This window comes from Cupressus sempervirens, chromosome 10 (genome assembly GCF_028749045.1).
Source record: "Cupressus sempervirens isolate cs-2001-9-10 chromosome 10, ASM2874904v1, whole genome shotgun sequence".
NCBI lineage: Eukaryota > Viridiplantae > Streptophyta > Pinopsida > Cupressales > Cupressaceae > Cupressus > Cupressus sempervirens.
Window position 1 is genome coordinate 51275460 of NC_143127.1, and position 19614 is coordinate 51295073.

Genomic DNA, 19614 nt, shown 5'->3' on the forward strand with positions numbered 1-19614 from the left:
CCATTACCTATACTAGAGAAGTTGTAGGAGGATGTTAGCATGGATATTGTTCTTGGATTACCAATGAAATAGTGAGGGAATGATTTTATTTTTTGTGGTGGTTGACAGGTTTTCAAAGATGCCACATTTTATTCCTTGCAAGAACACTAGTGATGTTGTTCATGTGACAGAGTTGTTTTTTAGAGAAGTGGTGAGACTACATGGTCTACCAAAGAGTATAGTTTCAAATTGAGATACCAAATTTGTTGGGTATTTCTAGTGTACATTGTGGAAGAAGTTGAAGACATATTTGAAGTTTAGTTCATCATATCATCCATAGACTGATGGGTAGACAAAAGTGATAAATAGGAGCTTGGGAAATTTGTTGACATGTTTGGTTGGAGACAAGAAAAAAGGATGGGATATGATTTTACCATAAGGAAAATTTAAATATAATAATTTTTTTCAATAGGAGTACTAGTAAATCACCATTCTAGATTTTATATGGGATTAATCCAAGAAATGCTTCTAATTTATGACAATTGGATAAAGGAGAGACAAGTAGTGCTAAAGCAGAAGAATTTTCTCAACATTTGAAGAACATCCATGAGGAGGTAAGGAAGCACATCATAAAGATGAATACATAGTATAAGGATAAGGTAGATGTGAAAAGGAGGTCTAAGGAATTTTAAATTGAAGAATGAAGTCATGGTTCATTTGGGAAAGAAGAATTTTCCAGTGGGTACATATAATAAGCTAAAGATGAAGAAGTTTGGACCATGAAAGATAGTGAAAAGGCATGATTCTAGAAATGCTTATGAAGTGGAGTTTCCTACTAAATTGAATATTTCACTAGTATTTAACATTTTTGATTTGACACAGTATTATGAAGAAGGTGATTGAGATGAAGTTGCAAAAGTACAGTGGAGTATTCCAGCTGCTAGTTTAGCTACAAAGGACATTGAGGAGATACTAGATAGTTGTATTGGAAAAAGAACAAGAAACAAAACTTATGAAGAATACCTAGTCAAATGGAAAGGGAAGCTAGTAGAGGACTCATCATGGCTAGCAAGAGAGAAGGTTAACCATCTTGTTTTTCCTTTGAACACCTAAGATGTGATAGAGTCACTTCTCAAATTACCTCAGATGTCTGATGCATGACCATCCTGGGTGTAAGAGCAATCTTGCATCACCCAAAAAATATTTTATCTTCAATCTTTTCTATTTTAATAAGGACTAGTAGATAGGGTGGTTACTATTTATGGAAACTTGCTATTTTTGATAAGTTTTTTATATGAGCTCAAAATGTTCTCATTTTCTACATGAAGGTTCATTTCAGAATTATAAGCCTACCATAAAAATATCATTGATCCATCTTAAGTATCATAGAAGATATTGTAGATTTTTGGTGGAAACATTTGTAGAAAAAAGTTTAGGCTCACCATTGAAGGTCTTAGAGTTCTTGAATGAGGTCTAAAAACTCGACGGAAGGGCACTTTCAAAGTTCTAAGCTTGTAGATTAGGAGTTGGTGTTTCTGAAAAGTGGTTATAATAGCCAATTAGAGCAATGGTTTGAGAGCTATGGCCTTCCAAAGTTGAGCTACCTAAAATATCTAAAATAAATTTCAAAGATGTATTTGGCTAACTCTATATGCATTGTTAGGGTTTTTCAACCCTAGGTATTAAGTTTGAGCATCTAGAACCTTCTCAGGTGGTATAAATTTGCTTATTTAAAGAAGGCTTGAATGATGTCTAGGACAACTCTAGGTGGTAGTATGAGGCTTTGTCTTATAGATTACTATAATGAAGGTGCCCATGTGGGTTAGAATATTATACTTGTGAATTTTGTAATTCCACATTTGTGAAAAAAATAAGAAGTCCATATTTTGTTCTCACATTTGCTATTGTTTCTTTGTTTCTCTTGTGTGTTTATGCTATCAAGAGGAGCACCATTTATTAGTATAAAATACCTTTGCATCCTTCTGTCTCCAAGTACAAATTGATGTTATCATCATTCCTCTCAAAACCAATCTTCACAAGATAATTGTGAAGCCTTACATACTATGCTCTTGGGGCTTTCTTTAAACCATATAAATCTTTGTGTAGTCTGCATACCATGTTCTTGTTTTTAGCATTGAAAAATACTTTTTGTTGTTCTACATAAATCTCTTCTTCTAATATGCCAATCCAAAATGTTGACTTCACATCCATTTGATAATCTTTGAAACCTTTGTATGTAGAGTAAGCAAGCAGAGTTCTTACTCCTTCCAATCTTGCAATAGGGGAAAATGTTTCTCCATAGTCAATTCCTTCTTCTTGTGCATACCCTTTGCAAACTAATCTTTCCTTTTTCCTTGTGACTTCATCATTTTTATCTAAATTTTTTGTGTATGCCCACTTGGTTCCACTAACATTCTTTTCCTCTGGTCTAGGAACTAGAGTCCATGTCTTATTCTTCTCAATTAGTTCAATCTCTTCTTTCAATTAGGATTTAATTGTGTGATTTTTGAGTCAAACCCATTGACCCATATTTCATGTGTAGTGTTTCAACATAAATCCATCTCTAATGATAATAAATGAAACACTCCATAGTTAAGTGTGCTCAGGCTAGAGTAGTACTTGGATGCGTGACCTCTCAGGAAGTCCCAGTGTTCACCCCTATGAGCATTAGATAGATCCAATGAGTGATAAGTGTTCAATTTATTCTCATGAGAGATGGATTCATGTTGAATCACTACTCATGAAATATGGGTTAAGGATTTTAACTAAAAAATCACACAGTTAAATCTTGATAGTAATATCACAATTTGACTTGCTGTAGAAATTATCTCCTACTTATAAATCTTAGTTATGCTCTTCTTTCGGTCTATCATCTTTTGAATCACTATGTAGTTCTCTATTAGGTAATTAAAAATATCTTTCATACACACTTATCTTGGAATTAGAATGTGCCTCGTCTTCTATCTGCAACTCAGCTCCTGATTATAGCTTATTCCTAAATGAAACTTGACATTCATTGTATGTGACTCAATAGTCACTAAAACTTGCTATTAATTTGCAATTTTTTTTACAAAATATTCATCAATAGGCATACCTTCCTAAAATTATACAAATGATTTATACTCTTCAGGTTTCTTCATAGGTCTAGCTCCATGTACCTCTTTATATTCATCAAATTTCACATTTGCACTTTCCACAACTTTGTAGCATCTAATCTACCATTCCTAAAATCCTTAAAAATGTATCACTTGCTTCTAAACACCTTAAAATAATTTACATTTAGTGAGTATCCATACCATAATTCAAAATATGTTGAATGAGTACCTTTCTTGACTTGCACATGGTTTAAGGTATATACAATTGTACTTACATCCTCTCTCCATTATTTCAAAAAAAACTTTCTTCTCCATCATGAGTGTCCTAACACAATCTGTTGATGTTTCAAAACTACCAAGAAACAAAATACTTGATACTAGGATTCTAAGGATAAGTCTTGGTCTAAAGGTTAGCAAGCTCCTATATTCAACTAAGAAATCTTTAGATCTAGATCCAACTTCAACATAATCATAGGGATTCTCTACTCTTTAAGTTTTACAAAACTAAGGAAGGTGCACCTTAGGGATATATGTGTTGGAAATATAAGATAGACAAGGTTGCTAAGAGGGGAGGGGTGAATTAGGAACCAATAAAATTTATTCTTATTTATCCAATTAATCCTTGATGTGTATTCTAATCTAATTGCATGCATGAAAAACTAAAAGCATTAAAACACTCATAACACTTTGACACACAATATGGTGACCTGGAAACCTTCCAAATAGAAAGTAAAATTGGGGTGGGGATGATACCCACAAGCTTTAGTATTTTAGTATAAAATTTGCCTATTAAGGCTTATAATGATTACTTTTGATGATCTACCCTATTAGGAGCAATAAGAACTACTAGGTCCACCTTTTAAAAGGATTTACAAAATATACAATGAAGTATACACTCAGTAAAGAGATTTACAAAATATTGTTAAGTCTACCTAGTGAAAGGATTTAACTATTCCACCTGTTAGGATGAACCAATGGCTGATCTCTGATCTGCAATTCTGATTTGCTAAATGAGGTTCCTTTGTAGTGTAATAATCATGTTGCTATGATAGATAAATTTTTGTTGCTCCTTATATTCCTTGTAGCCTTCTTACTTCACACTTCTACTCTTTATACTTATATCATTCTTACTTACTTACTTTTGGATGTGATACAATACATTATATATATACCTATCCAAATTAAAATTCATCAAAGTTAGCTACAATACAATTTCACCAAAATACACAAAGTCATCCTAACTATTGGTACTCAAGTTCTAAAGACATACTTAGTGAAGGTCTAATATTCATAAACCATTGTCAATGCTCAGAATCATCATGCACTCAATAGACGTAGAGGATCAGTTCATACTAATCACTTTCAAGTATTCAAAACTTAGTCTGCACTAGTGACTCAATGAACACTGCAAAACTTGGCATATTAACTAAATCACCTGAAAGACACTGCATAGCTTAGTCAACACTAGATTCACATCATTGAAGCTTTGAACTCGATAAACAGTAGAGAACTTGGTTTGCACTAAGAAACTCAATAAATATCATGAAGCTCAATTTACACTGATAATCACCAACTTGGTAGATACTACTTGGTGTGACCTAAATATTGGTCCTAGAACTTCATAACAAATGTAGAACTCAGTAGAGCCTGATTTACTTGGCTAACACTGTAAAACTGCAAGATAAGATCAATAGCTACTAACCATTTTATTGTGTGTGTCACTAATAAAAAAACTTGAGTGTCATGTCAACAATTTGCCCCTCCAGCATTAGTGAACAAAACACTTATCAATCAAATTGAATTTTCAAAATTTCAAGTTCAAAAAAATCTTAGGTTTCTATCATGTGTCGTATACTCTATTTTTGAGATTTTTCAAAATTTCTTTTGTAAGAGATGTTTTTTGAATATCTGTACGTGAATATGTATAATATTGTGATGCTCACCACACACACACACACACACACACACATTTTACTTTACCTGCTATATACATATATATCATGTCTCTTATATTACATCTTCTCTTCTCATCTTTTCCTCCTTTATTGCATCATGACATATTCTCCCCCTTTTTGACATAAATGCCAAAGGTGTATGCTACATGGTAATGCCAAAATGTGACAAGAAGTTAGAATGTACCTTTAAAATTAGTGACAATGTCTTGTCCCAATTTTCTTGTAACACCTTGCTTTCATGTAATGTAATCTTCACTTCTACTGATAACTCCATCATATGATCAACTATGGAGAAGTTGTTGTCATGGATGAGAGTTTTGGCATGTGAAATGTGTTTCTTCAATGTATTCATATTCAGAAGAATCATGCCTTGAATGTCTACAAGTGTGGTTTTGATCCTAGCTTCTTCCCTTAATAATTCTACTTGCATATTAGTTAGAAATCTGATCTTTGTGTAATGAGTAGAACCGTACTTGGATCAAGTGACAACTAGTGTGCACTTCCTTTAAAATCTTCATTTATCTTATAGAGTTTATCTTTGATTTCTTCAGTAAAGATAGATGTATCACATGATTTACTGAATAGAGAAGTAACATTATTAACAGAGGTTTCCAATGAGACAAGGATGGTAGAAAAGTCTACTTGATATATTACAATTTTCTATGCAACTAGCTCTAATAATTTATTTTCACATCTTGTCTCTACTCTTTGCAACAACTTTTCTTATCCATTTAGATCTTCATTAAATTTTTGAACAACTTCTACTAACTAAACCAAAATAGGTTGTGTACTATCAATCTCGCTACTAAGTACATCTACAAGTATGTTCTTTGCATCTTCTAGCACTTGGTGTTCTTTGTTTTTCTCCTCTCCAAGCCTCTATTGCTTAGCTTTCTTTTGCAATAGCTCCTTACTATGTGCATTTGATCAAGATTCAAAGTAGAGATATCCTAATTTTGGATAGCTATATCCTCATCAAGATTAATGTCCTCTTCTTTATCTTTTCCTTTTCTAGAAACCTTGGTACTTAGTTGAGGCTTTCTCTCAACTATCTTTGTACTAACTACTTGTACACTAGGGATTGTAACAATAGTGGAAATAGAAGGACTAGCAACAAAGGTAGTTATTGCATTGATTGTAGAAATACCTAGCATTGAGCTATCATTTTGCACAATGATTAATGCTAGGAATCCTTTCAAACTCCTCTCTTGAAAAGCTGATATGAGGATCAACTCCAAGGTTCTAGGTGATATTGCGACTTACTAGAATCTACTCAGTTGAAAATAAATGTGAATGTTCAAGAGGATGCCTTTGCTAGTTCTAAACAATTTGGATAAGATTTTTAATCTGCTTGATGTCTCAAAAGAATAACCACAAAATAAAGAAATATATTTCTGTATTTTCCATTTTTATGATTTATGCAATCTAATAATGCAACTATATGAATTCTTAATTTAACCAAGGGGTTATTAAAAAAAATAAAAAAGTTAGCGAAATAAGAAATTTAAGAAAATAACATGAAAACTAAACCCTACTGGACATAAGCTATGAAAATAAAATGTCTGTGAGTTAAGCTTTTGAAAAGATTGGTAGGTAAGCAATGAAAATAGGAGCAACACTTCCTTAATTTCATTGGTGCAATCATCAATGGGAATTCAATAGCTGTAAGATGTTTCACTTTTCATCAAATCACAAGGCCATGGAAAGTGTGCTCACGCAAGATAAAAAGCTATGCAGGAACAAGATGATGATCTCTTCTCAAACTAAGTATGTCAGAAAAATTTGTAGACCCATAGAAAACACTAGAATTAAAAGATCATACAACCAAAACAACACAATAAAACTATTGGCTCAATTACATTCCATGAACATTAATCTACAAAATATAACACTTAGGCAAGAATCACTGCACTCCAAATGTGAGCACCAATAGCATATATTATTGCATCAAAATAATGGTAGCTTGGAATACATATTACATTCCCAAATTTATAGGAAATATTCTCCTTAATTTGTGTTGAGATTGAGAGATATCTTTATGTAATCATATACTTCTAAACTAATAAAACAAATCTATTTATATACAAACTAACTATCTAGCTGGTGCTTAGTAGGACTCCATCCATATTTATATTATTGATTGGATGCATGACCCTTTACATGTCTTAAAACAAAGAAAGCATGGGAAAATAAGAAAGAGAAAGCCATTAGTTAAAGTAGAAGTGTCTAGAAGTGCCAAAAATATAAGCTTTATCTTTACTAGGCATCTGTAGGAGTTAAACTACTATCAAAATGCATTTTTGATGCATGGGAAGCTTTGATTTTAGAATTGGCAGTTAACTATTGGTGCACCTTTAACTTGCTCAAAACTTCTGGCAAACCTATGAAAATTGCACTTATGCACCTAGCACACCTATGCAACTGGCACACTTGTGCACCTCAAAAGGAAGTTAAAAAAATGAAAAATTTCACTAAGTATCAAAATTCAAATTCTAGCTTCTGGGTTTTGTTCCCCTTTATACCAGAGCTATGTCTAGGTATTTGCCCTTAAATTTCTCAATGACCTCAGTGACTTGAGCCACATCTAGAAAATCTAAGGCTTCATATTTATCCTTCACTTTCTTCCTGTGGTTGCCCATCTTGATGCAAGATTTTGCAAAATCTCTACATTTTACATCTAACTCTAATAAGGCTTCTTCTGTTTTGAATGCTTTCCTATTGCCATCATTATTAACAACTTCTTCAAAAAAATTTCAAAATTTCTCAACTACTACCCCTACCTTTATTAATTTATCTCTTGCATCATCCTCAAAAATGTCTAAACATGCATCACTATAATGTTTCTTAGCCTCAAAAATTTTCTCTTGGGTTTGATCCTTGAGCTTGTGAATCTCTATGTGTAATGTCTCCATTACTTTATTGTCATTTGCAATTTTCTCTATCAAATCATTAATTCTATCTAACTCCTTAGCTGTATATACTTCCATTAACATCTCATACCCTTTTCTTTTGATCAATTGTAATGCTTACAAGTCTTTTTCCCAGGTATATACTTCATCCATCAAACCAAAATCCTGATTCAAAATGGAAACTAGCCTATCCGCATTATCCTGCATAATGTGTAATAGCTCCAAGTTTCCTTGTATAATTTGTACACCCTTCTCCTCAAAAATTTCTCTCCACTATTAAGAAGCTCTCAAAAATGGGTTAAACTATATCGTACCCTTATCCCTTCTCTCCATTTCTACATTCAAGGTTTCCTTAGGATTTTCCAAATCTAAGGGACCAAAAAATTTTCTTAGATGTCCCTTTAGGATTTCATTTTGTCTTTGAAGTGTTATCAATTCTACCCCCTCTTGTTCTAAGCTCCAAAATACTTCTTTAATTCCTATTGTAACCATCAACATAGTAGTATCCAAGCTAGGTTTCCCAAGCATGACCTCCCTAATCTAATAATTCCTTGGAGTCAATTTTTTGACTTTTATATGCAAAGGAGGGATAACCATGTGTCAAAATAGGTACTAGTTCTAATCACTCATGATAAAGGCTAACACTTGTGCATCCTTTGGTGGTGACTCAGGTTTCCTTAGAACTTCAATTAATTCCATCCTATCCTTCTCCTCAAGGGTGAATTTTTTCCTCTTATTTCTTATCACTTCCTTTCTAGCCATCTTGGGATATGCTCTATTGGAGATTTTCCTTTTGAGGATAATGGAGTTTTCTTAGCCATACTCTTTCCCTTATCAATCCTCTCTAGAGTCTTCTCCTTTTGTGAGAGATCTTTACTAGGAGTCTTTGTGTCTTGGGAAGCTTGTTGAGGATAATCACTTATTCATCCTTCTTCCAATACTTCATTGGTGTATACTTGTGGTTCTTCCTCCTATTCTACTTGGATTTTTCCTTCTTCAATGTTTAGAGGAAGAGGGCTAGCCAATCCTTTATCTACACAAAATGTGACTTGCACTAGGGATGATGGAGCTACCTTAGGTCCATGTGGCTTAGGTGGTCACTAACTCCAATCCTCATATTGAGGTTGATTGGTTGGAGTGTCTCTTATCTTGTCTCCCACCAATTTAGTACCCATTGACATAGAATCAAAATATGACATCTTAAAGACATTAGTCCCCTCAACATCCTCTAAGGTTGTAGTCTAAATAGACTACTTAGGAATGGGTGGTACTTTGATTGTGGATCTTCTTCTCTATTCTAATTCCATGTCTTTGGCAAGCTGATTCCTTAGGTTCAAAGGAATTTTATCCTCTTCATCTTCATTATCTTCTTCTTCCTCTCCTTGTTCTGGGATAACTTCGAGGATTGATAGGAAGGGAATAACTCACTTGTTAACCTTTTTACTCCTCTTAACCAGATTCTTAATATTTCTTCTCTTACGAGTAGAAGGGGAGGCTTGTACCTCTTTTGTAGGTGAAGAGACCTCTTTCACTTTACTTTGAGCTTCTGCTTGGCCTTGTTTAGCTAGCAGCACTTGAGGATTGTCCTAAGTCTCTATGGCTTCCACATTCTCAGACCCCTGTACATTTTCTTCTCTTATCTATGGGGGTGCTTGAGTTGCTTCCTCTTCTGGCTTAGCTCATTGAGGATAAGTTCTCTTCCTCTTACCTTTACCTTTTTGAACCCTATAATACCCAAATTTTTTGTCCAATTGGTGTACTCTTTCTAGCCTCATAGGAGATTGAGTTGTGAATGTAGGTACTATGATCTTAGCTCCTTGAACTTTTGTTGGGAGTGCTTGAGTGTGAAAAACTATCACTTGAGGAATTGGATTGAGTTTGAAAGGCCTTTTGATCCAATCCTTTTTCAATTTGATGACATGCCTAGCCCTATGATTAATGCCCGAGTTTTCTTCCTTATCAACCTTAACATTCATGATAGGTCAATCACCAATCTTGTGCTTATTGAATAATGGATTAAGGACATCCTTAGTATCTTGCTGTACTATCTTCAAAGGAACCTTTATCTTCAAAGCATTGGTTTTGAGATAAAGATTCATCCTATAAAAATCCCTCATTTGGATATCGTAGTCATCCACCATGTTCATCTAATGGTCCTCAATTGCATACTCATGCTAAAATGTCTCACTGGCCAAGTACTGTACTCTTCCAATATTATCAAAATAGGACTGAGGAGAATTATACTCATCCAATGGATATTGGTCCCACTTAGACTCAAAGGATGGAATATTCTATCTCCAATCCACACTAAATGGTCCTATAGTAATAGGCCATATGCATGTTACTTTGTGTTGCCTTCATACTCTATCATATGTAGACAAGAGTTGTCAAGTAATTTCCAATAGTATTAATCTGTCACTTGGGTATCTAGGGAGTTTCTTTGGATTGATCATTGTACCTGCTACCCTTAAATGTGTGAATGTTAAGTACTAGATGTAACAGGCTCCAACTTCTAATATCTTTGCAACTACTTTGACATCCTCTTAGCATAATCCCCTTTGATGAACTAGATTATTGTGAATATAAATACATCATTTACGATCCTATATTCCTTGCTATGCTCTTGAAGCCTTTTCTTTACCAACTAGGGATAAACTATATATAGCCATGCATTTGCATCTTGCATGTTGTCCCTTTTTTAGAGTCTCAAATAGTTTGTAGCCCTTGTAGCTAATAAGTACACCAAATATGATGTCATGTAAAACTTTTTGTTATTCTTAACTGCTACCAACTGCTCACCCAAGTCCTCACTAAGAATAGAAGCCCAATCAAGTCCTAAAGTTGGCAAACCCATAACTCTACTCAGGAGTATGATATAATATCCAATATCTTTCTTCATATATCCCCTCATTATGTCCACCTTGCCTTCTTTCCACCCTAGAGGAGTCTTCTCAATAAGGTATGATGACTGTATGATTTTGGAAGCTTCATTAATATGTTCCTTGTACCATCTTTCAGCTTGGTGATTAGTCAATCTAATGAATTGATTGACCCTTGGAGGATGGAACACCTCATCTATGTTATTAGGTTGGAGATCTAGGATGATCTCTCCAGTAATGCTCTTCACAACTCTTTCTTTAGGAACATAGTTTCCTATGAGTATCATAATTAGCTTTGAAGATTGCATTGATATTGGGTGTGATGCCACACTAAAAAGTCCTAATTAAATCAATGTGGATAGCATTAGAGACCTTTCTGTCAGTTTATTGCACAATGCTAGGAATGCACCCAAATCTGTGTGACCTAGTTTGGTGTCCCAAATCTCTGAATAGTCATCTTGAAAGCACAACTTGGTTGAAACACCTTGAAACTTGAATACCATGGGCTCTGGGACCATCTTCACAGCAAGGGAAGATGATGAAGAAGCCATTAAATCTATAAAAAATAGTGTGGATTAGTCTTGATTCAAAGAAAAATTGATAAAAACTAACCCTAATATGGACATAAGAAAACCTAGAAAACTTATTTGTTCAAAAATATTAGAAAACTTAATTTTACCTTTTTTTGCAAAAAAATGTGCACCTGGCACACTTTATTGGTGCACCTAGTGCACCTTTTACTTTTTTAACTCTCACTACATAGGGTGCACATCATCGCACCTCATGGGGTGTGTTGATGTGCACCTTACTTAGGCACAAAAAAAGGTAAAAAAAAAATTAAAATGTACAGTAGTGCACCTAATTAGGTGGACTGATGTGCATCTTAATTTAATGTTTTATTATGTTTAAAAAAAAAATAATTAGTTTTTACATTGAAAAAAAAGCCCAGCTATGCACCTAATTAGGTGTGCAATTGTGCACCTTATCTGATGTTTAATTTTTTTTGCTTTTACTTTGGTGTGTAGATGAGTAGCAAGGGAGATGCAAAGCTAAACAAGTATGATGTGGTGCAACAAAGAGCTAGAGAAAAAAAAAATGGCAAGTATGGAGGGGGGGGGGAGGGGTCCCTAGGTTATATATACCTAGGATCTAATGCACCCCTTGGTGTTGCAAAGCTGTGCTAGATGCACATCACCAAGAATGATTCATTTTTATATGTATTTTGGTGAACTAGTGCACCTTTTTTTCTTTGAAAAATGACTTATCCCCTCCATAAATTTGATTTTTGGAGATTGGGCTTTCCATTTGGGACCCAATCTTCACCAAAAAAACCCTAAAAAAGACTCAAACCCTGGACTAGTGATCCAGAAATCTAAAATATAAAGTAAGGGGTCCCCATTTCTAGGAAAAATGGGGCATGCTTTGTGAAACCACAACACTTAGTTACTAAGTATCCAAATCTAATGAAGGAGGAAACATTGACTGCTCAGTAGATGAAGTGTTGATTACTTCAATCAATGTAGTACTTAGCTACATAGGTGCAAATATTGATTGGGTGTTTGGAATTGTAGTAGTTGCCACAACCAACTTGATAGAAGCTTTCTCTAAGCTTGATGGCTTTAAATATTTTCTTAGAGAGTGAGTAAATGAGGCCATAACTGCTATTGCAATCTTCTCGAGGTCATTTTCCTCAAGTCTCTAAATCTCAAGGAGATTCTCCTCAGTATCTTCTAGTTCTTTCTCCTCATCATCTTGATTAACATCATCTATTTCTTTCTCCTATTTCTTCTAGTATCTCCTAGCTCTTTCTCCTAGTTTAAGTTTATCTATTTCTTTCTCCTAGTTCTTCTAGTATCTCCTAGTTCTCCTAGCTTTCTCTAAGCTTGATGGCTCTAAAGCTTTTCTTAGAGAGTCAGTAAATGAGGCCATAACTGCTACTGCAATCTTCTCAAAGTCATTTTCCTCAATTCTCTGAATCTCAAGGAGATTCTCCTTAGTATCTTCTAGTTCTTTCTCCTCATCATCTTGATTAACATCATCTATTTCTTTCTCCTAGTTCTCCTAGTATCTTCTATCATCTATTACATCAATATCTTCTAGTTCTTTCTCCTCATCATCTTGATTAACTTCATCTTGATTAACATCATCATATATCAAATTATTACTTTTCTTTTCTATTTGTATTGATTTTTCTCATTCAATTGATTCATGTCTGCTTGAGATTTCATCATCCTTTCATTGGTTTTCTTTTTAGTGTTTAGATCATTTTTCAATCTTTCATTCTCTAATATTAGATTCATGATTTCTTCATTTGCATTAGTAAGCTAACTAATGAAGTATGTCTATTGAAGGGATAGATGTTAAATTCCATCATTCGTTCCTTCTATCTCTTCTTTCACCTTGTATTTTTCTTCCATTACTTCACACAATCTTACAAATAGACTTTCTTGTTCTCTTTTTTGCTTTCTAACTTCTTCTTGAAAGTTACCATTCTTTTCTAATAGTTATTTTATTGGCTCATTAGCTTCATTTGAATCACTTTCTAAATGGATATCTTTAATTCTTTCTTTAGTGTAGAGTTTTTCATTCATCTACACTACAAGATCTTTTCTTCTTTTCAAGGATTGAGAGAGTTTCTCCTTTGCTTTCTTAAGTTGCCCAATAGACAATTCTAAATCTATCTTTTCATTTTCAATAGCCTTATCAATTCTAAATACCTCTATTGCCTCTGATCTTTGCTCAAGTTGTAAAACATTTTCTTTGAGAACCATAGAGCTCTAATACCAATTGTTGGAAATATAAGATAGACAAGGTTACTAAGAGGGGTGGGGTGAATCAAGGACCAATAAAACTTATTCTTATTTTACCAATTAATCTTGCATGTGTATTATGATCTAATTGCATGCATGAAAAATTGAAAGTATTAAAACATTCATAACACTTTGACACACAATATGGTGACCTAGAGACCTTCCAAATAGAAATTAAAACTAGGGTGGGGATGATACCCACAAGTTTTAGTACTACAATATAAATTTGGCTTGTTAAGGCTTACAATGATCACTTTTGATAATCTACCTATTAGGAGCAATAAGGATTTCTAGGTCCACCTTGTAAAAGGATTTACAAAAGATACAATGAAGTGTGCACTCAATAAAGAGATTTACAAAATACTATTATGTCTACCTTGTGAAAGAATTTAACTGTTCCACCTGTTAGGATGAACTTGTGGGTAATCTCTGATTTGTAACTTTTATTTGCTAAATTACTTTGTAGTGTAATGATCACCTTTCTATGATAGATAAATCTTTTTTGCTCATATTGCTTGTAACCTTCTTACTTTGCACTTCTACTCTTTATACTTATACCATTCTTACTTACTTACTTTTGGATCTGATACAATATATTACATATATACCGATCCAAATTATGATTCATCAAATTCAACTACAATATAAGTTTCATCAAAATACACAAAATCAGCCAAACTACTAGTACTTGGGTTCTGAAGATATACTCAGTGAAGTTTAGACACTCAAAAATCATTGTCAATGCTTGGCATTTCCATGCACTTGAAAGATGTAGAAGCTCAGTTCATACTAATCACTTCCAAGTAGGTTGAACTTAGTCTACACTAGTGACTCAGTGAACACTACAAAAATCAACATTTGATAGTGCATAGCTTAGTCAACACTAGATTCACATCATTGAAGCTACAAACTTAGTAAACACTAGAGAACTTAGTTTGCAATGAGAAACCCAGTAGACATTATGAAGCTCAGTTTACACTAATAATCACCAACTTAGTAGATACTGCTTGGTGCAAAATGAATATTGTTCCTAGAACTCATAATAATCGTAGAACTCTGTAGAGCCTAATTTACTTGGTTAACACTATAAAACTGTAAAATAAGCTTGGTAGCTTCTAACCATTTGATTAAGTGTGTGTGTCACTAATACATAAACTTGATTTTAATGTCAACAATATGGACATGTAACTAGTTTATGGTTCTTGACTTCAATATATGCTTATTAACTTTTTTTTATTGCTTCATTTCTATCCCTTACAATAGAAGATGTTCATAATTCTTCTATACTTTAGAAATAATCCTTGACAATGGTAGCTAACAATGACATACAAGAGATTATTGGAAATAAGTGTTGACAAGCAATTTGACTCTTCATACATAAAAATAAAAATTTATTTGATTTTGAAGTTTTTCTTCATGCAACTCTATGATTTCTTCAACATGCAAACTAAATAAATGATAAGTACCCTATCCATTGGCATTCAGAGTCTAACCATCAATTTTGACCTAATTAATTTCTTTACAATTAATTATATAAAAAACTTACCCTAAACCCCATTCTTTTGAATATCCTTCCTATATAGCTAGAAATCCTATCAATTTGAAGAAGCATTTACTTAATTCCTTGAATTAGAAGCAACAAAAAATTGATACACAACCTATCCTAGTTGCATTAAATTGCATAAACCTTTCTCATACAATCACAAGATAACTAGTACATAACAATAGAGACAAAATTTAGAGAAAACAACTATGACAGAACTTTCCCTTTGTATTAATTTTCCTTAAAAATCATACAATACTAATGTAAACTCATAATAACTCAAGAAAAGATAACGTGATCCTTCAATGTTGAATATATTCTCAAATTTATAGAGATAGATATATCACAAAGTTAACACTAGGTCTTACTAGACCAAATGCAAATCTAGCATAATACTAAAATTCTACAAAATTTAGACCTTAACTCCACATCTTGGAAATCTTTTTATAGAAAGGATTGAAACAAGCTCTAGATGGGAGGAAACTTGTCAAAGAACTATTCAAAAACAAATACAAAGATATTTTCATTCTATTATAATACAAAACATTCTTTCTACTTGGCCAAAATTCTGAGATGCAGTTATTAAACTAGCAGGTGGTATTTGTTAGCAGATATCTCTTTAACAAACTCAATTTGTATTCACCTCATGTCACCATCCATGCCTTTTCTTTGTTCTTTATGCTTTTAATTACATACTAACTGCACTAATCACTATCACTAGATGACAAGGATTTGATTTCTGCAATCAATTCCCAAATGGTAATATTTGTATTCACATCCAGCCAAGTGGCATGTCTGATTGCCTCCAATTCATCTAAACACTTGGTCCCCTTGACATCAGTTATGGATTTAACCTCAAAAGTTACTTTAGACATTTTTTCCTCTATCTCATAAAGCATATCAACCACATCATAAACTATTGTAGCACTTTCTTTATTATTACAAAAAGATAAAAACCTGGGATAATCAAGAATGTCTTCAAAAGAGGATGACCACTCTACCCAATCTTTCAATTTACCTTCACTATCTAATATTGTAGGTACAAAATTAGGTATTTAATCTTATAGATGAGTTTTCTAGTATTCACAATGGTTACCTTTGACAAATCTTTTTTTTTGAGGAAGTAAGGGAACTATACTATCAAAATACTGCATGTAAGGGCCCCATGTATTAAAGTGTGGAGATAATAGATAAATAACTTCTAAACATCTATATTATGTTCCTTCTAATACAAGATAGTTGATATGCACATTTTGAGAAACAATCTTTAGTGCATTGATTTTAGGAATTAACAAGTTCTTCATTTCTCTAATCTCTACATTCTTTCTTACTTCTAAATTTTCTTTATTAATATCCATTGCATGGCCTAATGCCTCCCCTATTTTAGGTGTCTGGCCTTCTACTTGCACACCCCTATCATGGACCTCTTTAGTAGTTCTAACATTTCTCTTTAGTGATTCTACCTCCATTTGTAGTTTGATATTTTTTTGGTGGAAGACAAATGTTTTCTTCATTTCCTCTTTGTAGCTTCTTCTTGCATTGATAAATCTTTCACATGTTTTTTCCAACTAGGCTTGTAGAGTATTCATCTTTTTTTTTCCCATCAATGCTATTGTAGTGTGCATCCCATATATTTGGTCATTAGAAGTAGACTGTGCATGCCACAAAATGGAATTCCCCCTAGGGGATTCTTTAATCTCCATGAGGGTGGGCTTAGCATGCTCTAGAGATAAACTCAATATCACCATTGTTTGAGCATCTATGATATACGTTGACCCTCTCATCTCTCCATATTGGCTTCCATCTTTGAATGAGATTGATCTCTCCTATCTCCTCATTTGATCTAGTAGAAAAGATGAGGTAATATCCCATCCTAAGAAAAAAATCATGCCACTCATTGTTATCAAGTCTCCAGCTTCTTCAACAATGAAGTTTTCACTGGCAGGATCATATTCCTACAACTTTTGTACTAACTTGCAACAACCTCTTACAAATCTTCAAGCTTCATTTGTAGAGCAAGTTCATTCTACTTAATTTTTAAATAAAAATCTTTTAAATTCATCAGACTTGATGAAATTTTCATCACTCATAAACTCCTTGGCTTCAATAATTTTATCATCAACCATTTGAGCCTCTAGCTATACATTCTTTGCTCTTTACTCATCTTCTGATGCTTGAAATATTAGATATCTCCTTATTATATCATCAAAATACTTACTATCCCTTGGTAGAATTTGGAGGACCTCTTGCTAGGCTTTTTTTGGCACTTCAATCATCTTTTGCCTTTTGCTTCGTTATTCTGCCCACTCAAAACTTTTAGGAGCATCTTTCTCAGGCTGATTTTCTTCAAGTTGTTCTTCATCATTAGAGACCTCAACCATAATCTCATCATTTGAATAATCTAGGTCAATATTTTTCCTAATTTCCTTAGGGACCTCAGATACTAATTCATCAAACTTTTCCACACATTTGTCCAATTTGGACCAGTAGGCTTCATCAGGATAGAAATTTTTGAATGGTGGATTTTCCTTTTTCATTTCCTATTCAAAATTGTCAATATTGCTATACTTAACTATCCTTTATTTGCAAATATCCTCATTTAGTCTATTAGCAATAATATCTTCTTCCCACATAGGTTTTATGGGAGGAAAATTGTATCCCCTCATGTTCTTTAAGGAATGCCTAACTATGTTGAATGGGTCATAAGTTCTAGCTAGCCCAGTTGGCAGTTCATAGTCTTTCAAGAAAGCATTGGTTTCTTCAATGAAATTTTTGGCAATTTCAAAGTCTCCTACCTTAGTGTATCTACATAGAAAGGTTTCCTTCTTGACACCTTTTTCCAAGTATTATCTATTTAAAAAAATCAACTGCCAAAAGATTTCTACAAACCCTAACCTTTTAGGGACATACTAGGGGAGGATATGGGGTGGCTGAGGAAATCCAAAATTTCTTATGAAAGTGTATTCATCAAACAAGAAAACACTTCCCCAATCATGTGTTAATTGCTTTCCATCCTCAAAGCACATTTAAGGTTTAACAACCTTTTTAACACTCCTAGGGATTCTTTCAATTAATAGTCCTATCATTTTCAAAATTGGATAAACAAAATCATTATAAAAGAAATGACATTAGAGTATGGTTAAAAAAATTTCCATACCCTTGTCCACCTTTTTATGGGCAACCTTTCTCCCCACTCTTGAGTAGACTCAAAGAAACTCTGATCAAATATGTTAGCATTGTTGAACATGATCAAGTGCATGATTAAAGAATAATGATGGAATTTGAAATCCTTCAAAGCTCTTTGTTGAGTAGCAGCACTAATCTCCTTATGAATACTCTCAATAATATATTCCAAAAAATCATAGCCAACATTATGATTTGGGTCTTGGATATTTAAAGCAATGATATAATGTGCTCCTAAAGCATTCATGGTTCCATTTGAACCTAGGGCTTTGTTGATTCCAAACATAGTATTCTGAAAGTATCTCTAGAAGAATTCCAAGGGCATGATCTTTTTAATATCTATCTTCTTTGGAATGTCTCCCACATTCTTCTTTACTATGGGAATGTGCCTAGTCATATTTCCGCCCATGTAGAAACTCTTATGCTTTGTGAAATTTTCATTCAATTTCTCTATCTCAATTGGTAGTCACATAGGTCCACCCAAGTTGAATGTCTCTATGAATTTTTCTTTATCCAAGGATAGGAAAATACTCCTATATATTTTGTGGAAAGACTTATTTATAGGATTATAGCATTTGATTAATGCTTTCACCAAGTCCACATCTACAAACACTTTTGGTATAAGGGTATGTGTAGGATCATGGTGTGCCAAAAAGTGGCGATGTGAAAAAAAAAGAGTTTGAAGACGCCTAAAAGCGCCTCAAAATTCACTCTGACTTTTTTTTACCTATCCAAGAACCAAACCTAGAAGGTTAAGCCGAGCCTTATCGGGTATCCGATATCATATCGGATATCCGATAATATCGGTTATCCGATTTTATATCCAATATCTGACTAATAATTAAAATCATATAATAGTATGATATATTATTTAATATTATTATTATTGATATAAAATAATAATAATAATATTAAATAATATATCATATTATTATATTATAATAATATTATTATTATAATAATTATTATACTATAATATAATAATATTATTATAATTATTATTATACTATAATATATTATTATTATTATTATAATTATTATTATACTATAATAATAATATTATAATAACATATTATATTATAATAATATAATATAATATTTCATATATTATAATATATAGTAATGTAATATAATATATATATAATATAATATAATAATAAAAAGTAATATCTTATAATATAATATATAATAAAAAAGTATAATATATTATAAATTATAATAATATAGTATAATAATAATATTTTATATTATAATATATAGT